This window comes from Polyodon spathula, chromosome 13 (assembly GCF_017654505.1).
Source record: "Polyodon spathula isolate WHYD16114869_AA chromosome 13, ASM1765450v1, whole genome shotgun sequence".
Classification (NCBI taxonomy): Eukaryota; Metazoa; Chordata; class Actinopteri; order Acipenseriformes; family Polyodontidae; genus Polyodon; species Polyodon spathula.
Window position 1 is genome coordinate 17287667 of NC_054546.1, and position 17521 is coordinate 17305187.

At 39.4% G+C, this 17521-nt stretch overlaps 1 long non-coding RNA gene across 1 annotated transcript in view; it reads right to left on the minus strand.

Annotated features, from left to right (window-relative positions):
- Positions 1 to 2917: 2917 nt before the first annotated feature.
- LOC121325103 overlaps positions 2918 to 17521 on the minus strand; it is a 26322-nt gene continuing 11718 nt past the window's right edge. The window contains exons 5-6 of the long non-coding RNA XR_005951316.1: positions 15595 to 15659; positions 2918 to 6130 (exon numbers count right to left, since the gene is read on the minus strand). This is a non-coding gene — a long non-coding RNA (uncharacterized LOC121325103). The remainder of the gene's footprint in view (positions 6131 to 15594; positions 15660 to 17521) is intronic.

The following is a 17521-nucleotide window of genomic DNA, read 5'->3' on the forward strand; positions in this document are numbered from 1 at the left end:
ATGACTTAAATGTCATATTATTTATAAATCCGTTTTGAGAAGGAAAAATGAACCCAATAAATAATATACAATTTATTTAGCTGACATTGACTGTTTCTCAAAGCTTTTTGATATTTATTTTATTACCAACAGAACAAATATTGTTAAATCAAATTTAAGTACAACTGTTGTGTAACAATAACATTTATTAAAATAAAAAATAAATGTTCACTTGCAGAAAAATAGTATCTTGCACTACACCAGTGGTCTCAAAGTGGTGCCCGTGGCAGCAGTTCCTAAATTATGGCTCGTGAACACATTTCTGGCAGGTCGTAGTGTAGGAAAACAAATAAAGCTTTAAACGTTTTACAAAAGCGTCACAGCACTCTGTTGACAGTGCTGCTCCCTTATGCTGTGTTGTACGTACTTGACATTTTTTTTTTTTCCCTGAAGGGCCTCTGCGATATGATCAACCAATTGAACAGCTGCATTGTCTCTGTGGTAGCCCAATCATAAGTTAGCTGGGTGAGACATAAACTGTGTCAGTTTCAGTTGCAGGTACTAACAGTAAGTTTAACCAATAGGACAGTGAAATATCTGCCAAGTTTTATGCAACTGTACAATCATAAGCAAGCAGATGCCATTCACGATATTCTAAATGAAAATTGAAGGCAAGTGAGTAGCCAATGGGAAAGTGAAAGATCTGACAGCTGTCCAATCATTCGTGAGCAGAGGCTGGGTGTTAATATGCCAGTTAAGCACTAAATTTCGCTGACTGTTATTGATAAAAATACATTTCAGTATTTAGAATGTAATTGTCTCTCTATATATTTAAATTTATACCATAATAGATTTAGTTACGAATCCACTTTCTCTGAATAATTGTTCTGGAGATGGGTGATCTTTAAAACAGAGTAGCGTTGACAAATTTGCCAAACTGAAACAAAGTGAGACACTGTCCTCTTTTATTTTAGTTTACTCACGGTTATCTGTGTAAATATGCTATTTAAAAAATATTTGCATTGCGTATTTTATATAAATTATTTAAAGAATAAGCGCAGCACGCCTGGAAACAGCCAAGTAAGATCAATTTATACTTGTGCCCAAATTACTTTGAGGACCACTGCTCTACAATAAAACCTTTAAAGTAATTGTAGCTAACAAAATAATTCCATAAATCTTACCCATTTTGCAATTCCATTAGCTACAAAGCATGTTGTTACTGCTTAAGTTCAAGGAATTTTCATTGCCTTTTGCACAGGGAATGTCACTTCCTGGGTCATTTAAACTCAGCAGCACCTTCTGGTTCAAAACACGTTGACTGAAAACTAACAGACAATTGGGGAAGCAGCCGGTTGCTTTTTATTGACAGGAAATGAGCTATTGAAGAGGTGGAGACAATGCAATCCTCCAGGTGAAATGGCCAAACAAGTTCAACAATATCTCCATTGAAATCAAACAGAAGTTTCTGTAACCAAGTATAGTACCAGATATCACGTTGTAAAATAAAAAATAAAAAAAAAACGTGTTTACAACAACACATTTCTTTCAGAACCGGACATGGAAATGCACAATAGGAATTATTCTGGTAGCTGTAATCACTTTAACAGGAATGTGTTTATTAATAAAGCACTGATAATGCCAGCTTTGTATCAGGCTTTGTCTCTTGATCAAATCACTCAGAATCAGAGTTATTTTGTATCAGGCCCTTTGCCTCTTGGTCACATCACTCAGAATCAGAGTTATTTTCAGTTAATAGTCTCAGAGGTTTGTTTGAAAATAATTTCTCCCAAGCTCGCTCGGGATCAAATGCATGTCAATCAAGTTACTGCAAGATGACTGGAAGGCTCACTTGAAAGGAAAACTCCCTTCTCATCTTTAAGACTGCCAGTGAACCTAAGGAACTGGTTTGTTGCAGATGGATTGTCATCATTCGGCTTCTGACATTCTGTGAAGAACTCCAGGTAAAACAAAATTCAGTAGTTTCAATTTGTAGGCTACATAATAACTGGCTTGATGTGTATTTGGTAGAACAGCATGGGAAGCACACATTAAAAACTTGTCAGCTTTTGCATGTTTTACATTTTGTAGTCAGGTGCAGTGCCAGACTGAGCTACCAGGGCTACTAAACAAGTAAAAGTGGTGGGCAAGAGCTCACTAGTGAGTGTAGTGCATTGGTTATGTGTTGCAGCCAGAGTCTCACGTGCTTCTCTGGTTTTCTGACCTCCTCCATGGCCTCACCGAAATCCTGGAGTTCCCTAAGCTGTTTTGGTCTATTCCAAGGGGATCCAATGACAGTCCTGGAGGGCCATTCCACGGCAGGTTTAACAGGTTAAATTGTATTAATTAAATACATGCCGTAGCAAGGTTGCCAGTTTCTTCCTCTGCTCTATATTAACTGCTGCACCATTAGCACACAGACAAATAATTTTCTCCTGAAAGTTATCAATTCCAAATTCTGTGAATGTCTTTTCAAGGCACTGCACTTCCCCTTTGCTGTTTATAAACAGCATGTCAACTCTAGTTCCTTTTCAGATACACTATCAGTGGAACCACAATACAGAAAAACATTTGTCCTGTTTCATCAAATCAGCTCGCAAGAATTCAACTATAAAATCAACACATTCTCTGCATTTTTGCTCATTCACATACACACCTGTTCAAGGATACACCACGCCTTTTCTCCTATTCCACAATGGCCACATAATTGTTAAGTGAACACCACCTTTTGGAGTAGATCTGTCGATTTTATACTTTACTTTTTAAACAGCTGAAGGAGGGCTTTTGCCTGAAACATCCTGAAAATAAAATATTTTAAAATCTTTTAAACTTTGTGTACATTTTATAAAGACCTTTTCTTTCATATGCCTTCAATTTTGTACACTGCAGTTAAATCAGCACAATAAAAAGTCACTGCACCTGCTCTAAGAGTTTGTCATTTTTCAATCACATCTAGTGAATTTTATCCAAATATAAGTGGTACGTTTCTTTTGATACTTAGTATAGTTTGTGTTATTTTGCCACCTAGTGGCAGGACTAATGATGTGCAGCTGATTCAAAGCTGGTCAGAAAAAAAGCACTGGAACCTTGTCACCTATTTGCGTTACAGCAATGTGACAGTCTCGCGACAGGTAGCTGGCTATGGCTACCACTGTAGATCAAAGCGTAAACTTCAAAGACTTTAAACAACTTCTAAAAAGCCCTTCAAACCTTTTGTATGAAGTTGCATAATTTACTGGTGTTTAGTCCTAATGTACACATCTTGCAAAAACATGTTTTTTTTTTTTTTTTTTAATGGCCACTTATACTAATAGGTTGTCTGTTTTCTGCAATAATTGCATTTTTCAAAAAACAACCTAAAACTCGGTACAAACACTAGTGAAAGCACTTTCGATCAAAAAAAGCACTTCGGAGTGACCAGCTGTAAGCAGTAGCTATGCAAGTTTGACATACATCCTCACATTCTGATTGTCTTGATACTTATACCAGTGCTAAAGAATATTAACAAATTAATAAGTGGGTTATCTAGGCACATGTAGCAATGTGTGACATATATACACGGGTGGACTCCATTTGATGAGATGTTGCTATGCAACAGCCACCTTAAGCCGCTCTCACACTGGCATGCTCTAGTCGGTGTTGAGTACACGACTTCACACTGCTTTTGACCTCAGTGACAGACACAAGTACAATGGCCATCATGCACTTGGTCTTGCTCAACCAGGGTCAAAGCGTGTCAACCTACATTCTGAGGTGGGTCGCTGGGACCAGAGTTAACCTGGGTACTACCCAGGTACGTGGTTTCACACTGCGCAGGACTGTGACCTGGGCAGCCAGGACCCGGGCAGGATGCCAGTGTGAAAGGGGCTTTATTTCTCAGGTCTAACTGAAAGGTGACATTACACATACAACGAAATTGCCAGCTGAAATGGTTTATGAGATATTTGTAGTTGTAGTGCCAGTGACTTCCCTCACAGGAAGTAATTGAATGACTATTTTCTAGTTGCTTGTGAACAAACACAGTATGTCCCATAAGGGATGGCCTTGTCTTATTCAGATTGTATTTACATTACCTGAAGTCTGCTCCCCTGGTTAGCTATGCACTTTTGTCACAGTTCAAATAATCCACAAAGGTTTTATGAACAAAAAAAAAAATCTTCCTGCTAGATTTCCTATGTAGTCTTTCTGAGTACTACTGCAGTGAAACTTCCAAGGCCTCAGCAAACTCGCTACCTGAAGTACTGTACAACTGCCAGAACATGCAAATAGCTGAAAGTACTAGGACCAAAAATTACATATTTCTATTTGTGACTGCAACAGATGTTTTACATTTATCATAAATTCCCAAATGAGACTCCCCCTTAGTACAATACAATTTTGAACAAAAAGCTATAGTCTGTAACACCAATAAGCATCTTTTTAGAGTTTGCTGCAAGCATATATGACAATTGTATACTAATCTTATTTTTCTTCTTTGTCATTGACATTCCCTGTAAATAGAAAAAGTACAGGGCCTGCATGGACATTGAAAAAAAGTTTAACATTCAGATATATGCCCCTTATAACACCAGCTTCTGGTACTCTCAAGAACTTGTGCTGAAAGAATGTAAAAACCAACTGAACTCAATAAGCACTAGATACAGTATAACCTGTCTAATCACTTGGCACTGGAAAATTGCTCAGGATTATACTGTGTGGTGGTTTATAGAGGTACTGTAAAACATCTAATACTGTACCTAAAAAAGGTGAAATGATTTACAGCTTTCAATTTTGTGGTCAATGTTTTTTTCAGCCAGTCTAATAAAATGCTGCAGCAGGATTGCTCTGTAGAATGGTTATTCTCAGACCCCCCAAGCGTATTCAGTGCCTCACTGATTGATAACGGTGAAGCTGAAGTTTATTCTTCAACATCTGACTGGTCTTTAAAAGTCAATGCATTGGTGGTGGCTGGATTCAGGTGTTGAGCCAAAAGCTGCTGTTCCCAGTCATTCATATGCATACGGTAAAGCAGAATATGCGGTAAAGCTGAATAATGCCCTGCTCCAGAGGCTGTAAAAAGCTGGTCGTGTTTGGAGGCAGAAGCAGCATTTGCACACTGCTCAATGCAATGAGAGGTTGCATTGTCAAGCAGAAGTAAAATGTTACGTTTCTTCGTGTGCATCATTTTGTTCAGCTCCTTGAGCCAGGCACAAAAAAGTGCAGTTGTCATCCAGGCTTTGTTATTGCCTGTCCAGGTGACAGGTAGTGTTGCTGGATCAGTGTGTCCAAAACACAGAGGCTTTGCAGCTTTTCCTATAAATATATATATGGACTCCTCTCCAGTTGCACTGTAACAGAATAACAGTTAGCCTTTCCTTTGCACCTTTGCTTCGCTTACATTCATCAGTCACCTGAGCTAGTGTTCAGTCAGGCAACAACCTCAACCAAAGGCAAGTTTCATCACAATTAAAAATGTCACCAACGTCATCACCAGCAGAGTTCAGCCAGTTTTGCTTTGAATTCAGACACACTCTCTAAATTTACATTGGTTGAATCACTGGAAAGCTGGCTGAATTTAATAGCACAACGTGATCACCAACTCCCTAGCCATCCACTGGAAGCCTTGAAATCTTCAATATTCAGATGGTTTGCAAATTCAAGTGCTTTGGTCTGAAGCATTTTGCACAAGCCTTTTTAAACCATTCCCAATGAAGAACGTTTATTGGTCTAACTTGACGTTTTCTCCATGTTGCTTTAAGTAGACACATTTTCTTTTCGTAATGTCCGAAACTGTTTGCCTTCCGATTTCTGAATTTTTCACTTAGCTCTTTTTGTGTTGGTTTTGATCAACTTTCAGCTTTTTTGGCATGTGCACATTTTCTTTCGTGAAATAGCTCTGTGTGATTGTTTTGCCGTTTTATTTACTGTTCAACTACTTCATAATTCAGCATGGCACCAGTTGGATAAGCAAAGTCTTGCTTTTGTTTTTCATAAATACTAGTTAGAAAATAACAATCACATGACTCTGTGCCAGGAATGCAGTCAGATTTACACTGACTTGACAAAAAATCCTGCAGGATTCCAAAACAAACCAGATTGTAGAAGGGATCACATTATTCACTTAAATAAGGATTTGATCGGGACCCAAAATTTCATGTCGATTCATACAGACCTGGAAAACAAAGAAAACAATATTTAACATACATACCCAGACAACAGTATGACCACCACATAACAGAAGTCAATGTTACGAAACTGTTGGTAACCAGGCCTACCACCACAGAACAACAGAAAATGAGCTGTCTTTTCGGCGCATCACAATTTTTAAATGCATTTTTATCCACTTATTTGGCAGCTAGGCATCTGTGCTTTTTACACATATAAAACATTTCAAACCATCAGTAGACCCAGGGTTATATATATAGATACACACACATACATACATATATATACCTAGAACTACCGCAGCTGTCATTTTGAGTGTCATAGTAAAAACAGTGGGATTGGCTTAGCACTGCTGAACTTGTTTTGAATAGCTACAGCAGACATTTTCAGATGTGATTTATCTAGCAACAGCTGTAAAAATACTTATTTTCTAGTTAAAATGAATAGCTATTGCGAGACTGGAGATGGAAATTACCGCTGAATAGCTAACAGAGTTGAACTCAGGCACATAATAAAAGGGTAAACAGAAAACACTTGCATAAAACAGTCAAACAAACAAATCTCAGGCACTATTCTCTTGATTGCTAAGGTAAAGCAAGCTGCACTTAAAAACATAGTAATTTAGATTTCCTTTGTGTGTTTGGCTGTGTTGAACTGGGAGGATGATTAGAAATGTGTGTATAGGGCTCCAGGCTGACAGGATAGTATAAACTGGTGGCCGTTCTAAGCACCAGCCAGTCGAAGGTTAGTCTGGGCCACAAGTCCAAGGGCAGTCAGAGCTATTGCAGTCACAGCAAGGATAGGTGGAGCAAGGACCTTTTCTAAATCCCTCCAAGTGGCTACTAAAGGCTACTAACAAATCTCTGCTTCTCAGTGATCTTATAACTACGGGTCTACTTAAATCGGATAATTTTTTTTTTATTTTTTGCGGGTCTATCATGGCATAAATAGCAAAATACGCTGATATTTCACAGCTGTATTCATACAATACAGAAAACAATATATTACCTCCAAGGCTCAAGAATACATATTTATGTTTACCTTCATAAAACGGGGCGTCTTATTTTTTAAATGTCAGCATGTTGCAGCTGACATCCTCTGTCTCTGGGGTGTGAACACTTGCCATACATTGAAATGGCACATTCGGCATCCACTGAATTCACCGGAATTGTAAGGCAGCGCTTTGTCAACTTGTAGAGACATGGAAAACGGTCAGAAAGCGAGTCCCAAAACTCAGTCACTTTTACTGGCATCTGCAGTTCTTTGACATAGTTCAAGTACGCAGCACATTCGTAGTCATATTCTTTCTGCCATCCAGGTATTGCTTTAAGTAGACTGGTGTCAAAACACAGAAAAGATGCCTGACTTGGGTCAAAAATGCAAACAGCGCTTAAAAAGTAGGCAGCAGGCTGTTTAAATTCGAGGTGGCTTTAACTGGTCGTACTTTTAGTACTGATTTAACTTTGCTGCGATTGACTGGAACACTTGATGTCTGCGGCGGGTTTTGTCTTGGCAGCCTGAAAGTTGTTGCGATGCCATATACTCAACCCAGCTTATCAGATCAACCACTTTGTTGTTTGCTTGGTGGATAAAAACTTTCCGACTTTCAAACCAAGTCAGAAGCTGCACGAATCTGCTTGCATTTTTAGCCACAAATTTCACTTGGTCAGCAATGTCACTCTGTTTTAAAAGATCACAGATTTTAAGCAAAGACTGGTGCCTGGTGTGACTTCAAGCTCGTCGCAAACAAATTGCTGGTAGTACTGTTTTCTTTGCATGGTAACTCACTGCATTAAACCAAGAATTCCACCTGGTAATCACTGGTTCTAGTGGAAGCGACACTGCTGCAGAAACTTTGTCACTTTGATTGGCAATTGACTCCCGGTATCATAATTTATGAATTGGACAATGCTTAAATGTTTTTTTTAAAGAAGAAACCAGGATATCCACATCATGGAAACTTGTACGCCAGGCATCACAAGCCAAGGAAAGAATATGTGCATTGCAGGTAAGGTGAATTCCATTCGGCATCATTCCATGCAGCACATCAGAAAACGCTTTATTCATGTACATCGCATTGTCAGAGATAAATGCAGAGACCTTGTTGAATTCTAAGCCATAGTTTACAACAGCCTTTACTGTGGCTTGCGCTATAGTTGAGAAATTTACACACTCAAGTTGAACAGGCTGTTAAAAACACGATCAGGTCATTGTCGTTCCAGCTGCCAGGTACAAATAAAATGTGGAGTATACAGTTATCCTGTGCGTCTGTTGCTTCGTCAGCTACAACTGAAACTGAACTGCATTCCGCCAGTGCAGATTTAACAGACTCAGAATGCAAAGCATGTTGGTAAATAATCCTGGCGAAGTTTGTTTGCACATGGAAAACTTCCAGTATTTGCTACGTATTTGTTGAAGTACTCCCTTAGTTTTGGATTATCAATTTTTTCCAAAGGTATGTTGGCAGCAGTGAAGGCCTCCACTAGCTCAAACATTGTTTCTCTTCTTGCTGAACTGCTTTCAGTTGCTCTTTTAAACATTGATGTAACTGTTGCTTGCTTTTTATTTTGGGCAGTAGCTTCTGCAGTAGATTTACATTTGATATGAAATTTTGAAGCAATGTGTCGATCGATCATGTTTTTTCTTGAAAAATCTAGTGCCACATTGCAAGATGAACAAAACAATTTACCATGTAAGAGTCCTGTCGGGAACTGCTTCACACGCTCCTGAGCGGAAATGTATTTATCAGTCATATTCCGTTTATTTTAAGTAATGCCGCCTTCGATATGTTTTAGTTCAACGAAACTGATGTTGCATGTACTGTAACGTTACATCATACCCAAAGTAGATGGACACTCATTCAACAAGTCAGCGATTGGATTTAATTATAACATGGCCACATAAAGAAGGAAGTGTTTTTGCATCACACTAAGCTGCTTATGCATCGCAGTGACCACAGAGAAGTTTTAAAACAAACTATTTTTATCAGTAATTCACACTTTATTTTGAATAATATTTTAAAGGTTAATTTAGCGGACAATCCTGTATTTCACGAATTGAGCAGACCCCTACTTATAACCTATACCAATCTTGATCTTCTCTGTCTAGATGAAACCTGGCAATCTGTAAACGACATGCACTCGCTGCATCTAGCCACACCAAAGCCTATTCCCTTTGACAAACCTCACCTCAATGGCCGAGGCGGGGGACTGCTGTTATTGCAAATTCTGTGCTCTCTTCCTCCGTTCTTTCTTTGCCTGCTTTTTCTTCATTTGAGCATCTCGCCATCAAGCTCCCCTCTCCCAAGTCCCTCACCCTTGTTGTTATCTACCGTCCACCTAAGAGCAACTCTGCTTTTATTGCAGAGTTTTCAGAATTCCTCTCCCTCGTCTGCACTTCAACTGACAAAATCCTACTCCTAGGTGACCTCAACATTCATGTTGACTTGTTTTCCTCCCCCCTAGTGATCGACTTCAACGCTCTTCTGGACTAACTTGCACTTTCTCCATCTGTCAACATCCCCACTCACGCTCAAGGACACACAGGGGCCTTGACGTCTCCAATCTCTCAGTCTAAGATGTCTCTCTATCTCTGAACATTTCCTAATCACTGCTAATATTAATCTCCCTGCTCCCCTTCCTCCGCTACTGATACTGTTGTCTCCTTCCATCCCAAGAATCTGCTGAATCCTCTGAACTCTCAGAATGTGTCTCTGCATCCCCTCTAACTGGTACTCTCCCGTCCTCAGTTGATGATGCGATGACCCTCTACAGCACCACCCTTACTCTGTTGCCCCGCTTACAACCAGAGCCGTCAAAAAAGATCGAAACTGCCCATGGTACACCCTCGAACTTCGACTGCTGAAATCTGCCTGCTGCAAGCTCGAGCATAAGCGGAGGTAATCTGGACTAACAGTTCACAGAGATCTGGACCGACCATCTCACGAGCTATAGGCGTGCGCCTGCCGCAGCCAGGGTGAAATTCTTCTCTGAAATCATAACTATGTGACACGGTAAACCCAATGTTCTCTTTAAGACCATTCACCAAATCCTACATCCAGCCACCGACAGATCAATCTCCCGTCCATCCTCCTCTCTTACCTGTCATGATTTCTCCTCTTTCTTTCGGAACAAAATCGACAACATCTATTCTACGCTCTCCCACCACAAACCCAGTTTACTACTTCACTACCTTGACGGTCTTCCAGTTGTCCCCTCACCCTCCCCTCTCTTTATTGTTGATATTTCAGGCTTTCTGTAGAAATCAACTTCTGCCACATGCCCCCTAGACCCCTGGCTGACTAACCTTGTCCATCTCTGTGCTTCATCTTGCTTCCTCCATTATGCACACTCTCAACCTGTCCCTGGACTCTGGCTCAGTTCCTGCTGCCCTTAAGCTTGCCCGGGTAGCCCGGTACTCAAAAAACCGTCCCTTGACCCAGCTGACTTATTTAATTTCCGTCCCATCTCCCTTTTCTCTCAAAAACTCTCGAAAGGGCTGTAACCAGTCAGCTGAAAAAACATCTCATGGACAACAATCTGCTTGAATCTCTACAGTCTGGTTTCCGGCCGCATTACAGTACTGAAACTGCTCTGTTCCAGATTGTGAATGAGCTCCTGCTCAATGCTGATGCTGGTGCTCCCTCTGTGCTTGTCCTCCTTGACCTAACAGCTGCTTTTGACACCATAGATCATGGCATTCTTTTGACCACCTTTAGAAGTATGCTGGAATCTCTGGAACCTGTCTCTCCTGGATGTCCTCTTACCTATCCGGACGCATGCAGTCTGTTTTCTATGATGGACACAGTGGTGTTGCAAACCCAGTCAATTGTGGTGTCGCCATCACAACCTCATATTTCACTCCTATGCTGACGACACCCAGCTCTACTTTAAACTCGACCCTGCTAGCCCCTCTCCCATGATCCGGCTCTCTGCTTGCTTTCAAGACATTGAGGCCTGGACATCTGCCAATTTTCTTCAACTGAACACTAACAAATCTGAACTCCTTCTAGAAGGATCAAAAACTCAATTTAATAATCTCAATATAGCTGCCCTGAACCTCGGAAACTGTCTGCTGCTGCCTTCCCCCACAGTACGAAGCCTTGGTGTTCTTCTTGACACTAACCTCTCCTTTGATGTCCACATCTCTTCCGTGGTCAAATATTCCTTCTACCATCTTCAAAACATCTCCAAAGTCCGTCCCCACCTTTCCCTCCCAGATGCAGAGATACTTTGTCATGCATTTGTCTCCTCTCGATTCGACTACTGCAACTCTCTATATGGTGCTCTACCAGCACCAACCATAAACCGACTGCAGCTAGTCCACAATGCCTCTGCCAGGATCCTTACCAGATGTAAAAAAATGTAATAACATCACCCCCCCACCTTGCCCAACTGCACTGGCTACCTGTAAAGTTCAGGATTATTTTCAAAACTCTCCTGCTCACCTACAATGCCCTTCATCATACAGGCCCCAAGTACCACCTCAACCTACTGAACTGCTATGTCCCTGCCCGCAAGCTGAGGTTATCCGACTCTGGCCTGCTTGTTATCCCCAAGCAAAAGTGCACCACACTTGGACAACCTTCATTTAGCTTCATGGCTCTGACTCTTTGGAACTCTCTCCCAGCTTTGATGGTTGATGCTCCCACTGATTGATAAAGTGTTTTGTGATGATGGTCCACTATGAAAGGCGCTATATACAATAAAGACTGATTGACTTATTGATACATATATACATGGATTCTGATACTCAGTTACTTGTGTTAAGGAAAGTATAACTCAATGTTATTAAATATGGTGTTTTGTACATTATTAAGATTTTATCTCGACATGTTGTAGGTAGTTCTCCTGACAGCCGTGTACTATTACTATTCATAGCAGAGTTAAGCTAACGTGTAATTTACTACTTTTTGTAAAACTTACCCCCAGCTGAATTGTATGCGGCTGTACCTTCTCCCCTTTGCTGCCGAAGAAACAAATTTTTCTAAAATCCAACTTTCTAAAACAAAAGTTATTTTTATTTTTTAATAAGAAAGCCTGTTGTAAAAAAATGTATAGTAGTAATTTCATTGTTCTAGCTAGATGTCATATTTAAAAAAGTTTTCACATATAGAAATATTAGTAAAGATTCCCAGCTGCAAAGAAATTGTCAAGGTCAATAACTAAAACTTCAGTAAAAGCAACTATTAAGAGAGACAGTATAGCGATAAAAGTTATACTGCAAAACTATATTTTCACAGATAACCATACGGTCCAATCCTTATGGTCTTTTGCAAACCATACTCAAGTAAAAGTTTTAAAATAAAATATCGAACAGAACGAAATTTCAATGTTCCATTTGTAATTCAGTAATATGATAGAATTGGTCAGGGGTCTGAATACTTTTGCAAGGCACTGTATATATATATATATATATATATATATATATATATATATATATATATATATATATATATATATATATATACAGCTCTGGAAAAAATTAAGAGACCACTGCAAATTTTTCTTAAATCATTATCTCTACATGTATGGCAGCCATTTCATTCCAGTGTCTGTTGAATTCCAAAACAGGCACACCTCATTCTACTGAATGAGGTACTGATTAGGGGATCACTTGAACCAAATCTTATTTAATAAGGAAAAGTATAAAAACCACTCCTGTGGTCATCACTATCCTCTTGCAATAGGACCAGCTGGATGGCAAAACAGTGCTAGTAGTACCTCAAAAGTAATTGGAATAAAAAAATAACTATTGACCATGCCCAAAGAGTTGAAAAGGAAAGTTTTGAGTGAGGAAAAGAAGGGTTCAATTCTGGCTTTACTGGCAGAGGGATACAGTGAGCGTCGGGTTGCTTCCATCCTTAAAATTTCAAAGACGGCGGTTCATAAGAAAAAGGTCAAGCAGCACACATTGGGGACAACAAAGCTTCAGACCGGCAGAGGGCGAAAACGACTCTCCGCTGACCGGGATGACCGCCAACTCATTCGAATATCACTCAGCAACCGTAGGATGACATCAAATGACCTACAAAAAGAATGGCAAACGGCAGATGGGGTGAACTGCACGGCGAGGACGGTTCGAAACAGGCTCCTAGGGGCAAGACTGAAGTCGTGCAAAGCTAGAAAAAAGCCCTTCATCAATGAGAAGCAAAGAAAAGCCAGGCTGAGGTTTGCAAAAGACCATAAGGATTGGACCGTAGAGGACTGGAGTAAGGTCATCTTCTCTGATGAGTCCAATTTTCAGCTTTGCCCAACACCTGGTCATCTAATGGTTAGATGGAGACCTGGAGAGGCCTACAAGCCACAGTGTCTCACACCCACTGTGAAATGTGGTGGAGGATCGGTGATGATCTGGGGGTGCTTCAGCGGCTGGAATCGGGCAGATTTGTCTTTGTGAAGGACGCATGAATCAAGCCAAGTACAAGGTTGTCCTGGAAGAAAACTTGCTTCCTTCTGCTCTCACAATGTTCCCCAACTGTGAGGATTGGTTTTTCCAGCAGGACAATGCTCCATGCCACACAGCCAGGTCAATCAAGGTGTGGATGGAGGACCACCAGATCAAGACCCTGTCATGGCCAGCCCAATCTCCAGACCTGAACCCCATTGTAAACCTCTGGAATGTGATCAAGAGGAAGATGGATGGTCACAAGTCATCAAACAAAGCCGAGCTGCTTGAATTTTTGCTTGAATGATGTTAAATGGAATGGAACCTGTTTGAGTAAATTGTAGCAAATATACCAAATGTGACAACTCCACCACAAAGCGTGTGGTCAATATTATTGATATGGCCAGAGGGTAACGCAGTGTCGCTGTGAAACTGTTCATTCTCAGCAGCTGAAGAAACATGCTAGGCCCCCTCACTATGATGCCTAAATATAAATTAAATGATGCACAGTAGGGCTGCTACGATTAACTTGAAAATAAATTTTTCAATCAATTCCATTCTTCATTGCATAAATCGAGATAAACACTGGATAATCGATTCAACAATTACATTTTAGTTATGTGCATAGTTAATAACATTAGTTAAGTTTATCAACTGCACCGCACGCTCTCCCTTGCTATTTACAGTATTTCTGCCAAAGACAAGCAGTGGCTGTGTTCTTTTCTTGCAATAAGTGTTAACTAGCATCTGATTTGTTGGTCCCAGCCTGACTACTGGTGAATCAGTTTTGAAAATGTTTGTGAATTTGATGTAAACAAAAAGCGTGCCGCCTTGGATCAAGAGCAGGTCGACAAGATTGTGTTCCTGGCAAATAACATGTAAATAAAATGTGCACATTGTAGGAAACTGTATAGTTTGTGCTTTTTAGTTTCAAAATGAACTGTTAAACCTGGGAATAATACCGTTTTTTTTTTTTTTTTTAATTTACGATGTATTTTTCAAACAGGGCTGCATGCTCTGTCTGGTTGATTATCACATCTAGTTGATGTAAGTACAATCAGTGCTACCCACAGCTGATAAAACATTTTTATGTTCCTACTGTACCACGTGCAAAGCTATATTACTATTAATTACCCCTCACTTTTCACTGTTGTGCACAAGCTTTTACTGAACAGCAATTACATTAAACTAATTATGTCGGTGGGGGTGGCTTTTTAGAACTCGATTAGTAGAATTGTTTGGCACCCTCACTAAAGTCTTACGCACTTACATTTACTTGCATGTTTTTAAAAATGTCAATCCCAGTTTCAGATTACCAGATCCTAGCTTGTATGCTTTTAGATTTTTCACACTGATACATAACATTTTGCTAAATAAAACATTATCATCCATAACTTCAAACACTCAATATACTCTAAAGTGCATACTACAAGCCGCCAAGTCAGGTAGAGAAACACTGCAGCTAGTGCCTTCTTCAACATCCAAGCAGTAAACTGAAGGAGGCACTAGGTGTAACGTTTGTCTACTTGACTAATGCTGAGGGAACACAAAGCCACTTTGTGGCTTGGAACTTGGTTTCAGACCACTGTTGGGCACACCAGGGGAGATGTGGGGTTTGATAGAGCAAAGTTGCCTTGGTCTCCAGGTCTCCTGAAACCAGGTTTCAAGCCACTGTTTCTGAAAAAGTTGCTTCATGTTCCCTCAGCTTTAGTTTCATGAAGTTTTACCTTTAAATAAATAAATATCATTCATGCCTAGTTTGGTTCTCATTTTCTGCCATATGGCGCCTTTCTTGTTGTTATCCTTGCCCTGCAGTGTAGGACCATTATAAATACTAAGCTTTTGAACTTCACCCTGCTGAACAACACACTCCAGTGCAGCTGGCAGGCATGGCTATTTACAAATTTCTTGCAAAGATTTTTGTGTCATTGTCTAATGAAAGCTAGAATTCTGTGAATTGATAACTTATAAGATGGTCATTAATAAATGTAGTAAAAAATTATCTATAGAAATTAAAAATTTTAATAAATGTTCCATTTAATACAAATTGTTGTTATATAGACAACAGACAGTAAAGTAACTTACTTCTACTCTCAGTCAAGGAGCGGTCTCCGACGGGCTTCACTTGCTACCGTTTTATTCCAAGTATGCTGTAAGTGCAAACAGCAATTAACAGGTTAAGTCAGCTATCACCTTGCAGATTACTGAAGCAGTTTATTACAAAACTGAAACAGAACATACTTGTCACAGTATTATATTAATTCCTTAAACATTTTAACAAGCTATTTCAAATAGATTTTAGACCTCAACACAAGTCCGAATCCAAATTTAACCAAAGTAAATAAATATGTCTGTCACCTAAAATTGGTTTGGCCCTTACAAATTTTACACACATCTCTTGCAAATTAGCTGGCAACGTTCCCTCTATGGCTAAAATTTGTAACTGGCAACAACCTTCGCACTCAGGTTAATAACTTTTGCAAGTTATTATCATAAATATCAACCTCAAATTGAGACTCCAGCCTCTCAGGGTAAATCTATTATTTTGAGACCATTCTTACAAAGCATTAACATATGCATACTTGTGTCTATCTTGCAGCTAATTAGCTGATTTCCAGCTGTAAAAATGCTCGTCACATTAGTGCAGAGCTTGCTCGGGCATTAGCGAATCTATTGGTACAGCAGGGTGGGCGAAGCAGGCTGGTGATTCTGCCTCTATGAGAGTGCTGCTCATGAACTTTACAGTTTTTAACTTGTCGTATAATTGAATACTAAAATATGACCATTTCAAGAAAACATTTTGAAACTGGTAAAAATGTAATCAGCACATTAGTCGAAAATACACATTTAAGTGTACAGTAATTGAAGAATACCATGTCCACTTTTTTTGTGAGTTTATTCATCATGTGACTTCACGCCATGTCTCTGCTGAAACTCAACATGGCTGCTGCACCAAGAAGAAAATAAAAATAAACAACGTTTCAGTAAGACAGAACTAAAAGAAATCTGAGTTTTGCTGTAATTCGCGTGATCATGTACGAGTCAATACCATTAAATTATCATAATGCCACACGTAAACACGTAGAGAATAAGAAAGCAAATAAGACGGCAACAATGGCAAAGCACTGCATTTTGTGCTGGAAAACTAAGACCTAAGGTACTTGCGCTCAAGGCGGAGCTTTCCCAAAGAAAGTAAGCTAAGTTAACTGCGTATTTCATTACTGTTTAGTTTATTTCTTTCCGCGCTACTTGCCTTTACCGACGCTATAATTAGCAATTTTAAACCAGGGAAGTTTCTTAATTGAATTATATTTTTGGACGACGAGGAAATTAGATCAAAACTATTTTTTCTAGTTATACAATCCTTAAAGGAAACTGATCACTTTACTGTGTAAAGGATGTAGTCACTACACAACACACCATTGGTTCATAAAGGCATTCTGTCTGGAGACACGCCTCTTTTTAAATCTTGCAAATAACACTGAAGAATTAGGAAAGAAACAATTGAGAGAATTAATTATGTGTTTACATTAAAAGGGGCGCTATTTAAATTACAATCGGGTAACGCACAGCAGTGAACCTGTTTTAGAGCAACGAGTCAGTCAACATGCCGTTATCAGTGTTTCATATTTTATCCTGGTTATTATAATGTCAGTAAAACAATAAACTTAATCTGTGGAGTACTGTACATAGGATTACTCTCACATGACATTGCTGGACTGTTCCTAAACTGTTTCATATTTGTTTTTTGGGGGTTTTTTTGGGGTTTTTTTTTTTTTTTGGGGGGGGGGGGGGGGGGGGGGCGGGGGTACATGACACAAGATCAATGAATAGGATATAGCCAGAATACTGGATGCAGCATGCCACAAATTGGGTACTGTACTTGTAATTCTACTTTTATTCACAAATCATTATTATTATTATTATTATTATTATTATTATTATTATTATTATTAGTGCTCTTAGTGACAAATACTGTAATAATAAAGAAAATCAAAGAAAAAAACAGTAC